We start from the raw sequence: 788 nt of genomic DNA, 5'->3' as shown, positions 1-788 counted from the left end.
GCAGGATCAACCAGGGAGCTGCGTCAACTAGAGCTGAGCAGCCGGCCGCCCGGGAGTGTGTCCCGGGGGCCCGCGCGAACACGCAAGCGTCCGCTCAATCATTCTGCAAACAGGAGGAGGCTGAGCTCCCCTGCACAATACACCTCGAAACCCTCTCAGGTCCCGGCGGCGCGCAGCGCCGTCCCAAGTACTTGGTCGGGTTCGAGAGAGGCGCAATCGCCCGGAGTTAGGCGAGTAGACGCTTTCGGTGCGACCACCCGTGCTCCCAACTGAGCTTGCCGCTGCCGACAGAGGCCCGGGAGCGTGCTGTCGTGGCATTGCCGGCGGGAGACAACACGCGCCACCTACGGTGACCGGCAGCTCCAACGCCAGCGCCACAGAAGGACAAAAGCCCCACTTGGGTGCCGAAGCGAACTCTCCCAGCACAGCGCACGCGCCAACACATCCGCACAGCTGCGATACAAACCACCAGCGAGAACCGCTGGGGCGACCGAGCAGCAGACGGCGTCGCGGCGCCGAGCGCCGGGCGGCGGCGCATCCTCAACGCACACAGTCCTCAATCGGACCAGCACACTGAAGATGTCCACCGCGCTTCGCACCGGGCCCGCGAGGACCTACTTTGGCCGCACGGCGCCGCGCGCAGGGTGCGCCGGCGCGCAGCTGCGACGCCTGCCGCGTCCGTCGGCCGGCGCGCCTGCCACTGGCCGCCCCCACCAGCCGGCTGTAGCGCGTGCGCCCACGCACCGCGCGGCCAGCACGCCGGGAGGCGCCCCCTCACCGGCCGGGGA

At 70.2% G+C, this 788-nt stretch overlaps 1 non-coding gene across 1 annotated transcript in view; it reads right to left on the bottom strand.

The window, feature by feature from the left end:
- LOC124750953 overlaps positions 1-17 on the bottom strand; it is a 1,909-nt gene extending 1,892 nt beyond the window's left edge. The window contains exon 1 of the ribosomal RNA XR_007012002.1: positions 1-17. This exon is cut by the window's left edge and continues 1,892 nt beyond it. This is a non-coding gene — a ribosomal RNA (small subunit ribosomal RNA).
- Positions 18-788: the final 771 nt, after the last annotated feature.

Source organism: Schistocerca piceifrons, unplaced genomic scaffold (genome assembly GCF_021461385.2).
Source record: "Schistocerca piceifrons isolate TAMUIC-IGC-003096 unplaced genomic scaffold, iqSchPice1.1 HiC_scaffold_448, whole genome shotgun sequence".
Lineage (NCBI taxonomy): Eukaryota > Metazoa > Arthropoda > Insecta > Orthoptera > Acrididae > Schistocerca > Schistocerca piceifrons.
Note: the sequence above shows the minus strand (reverse complement) of the source record. Positions and strands in the feature narration are given on the sequence as shown.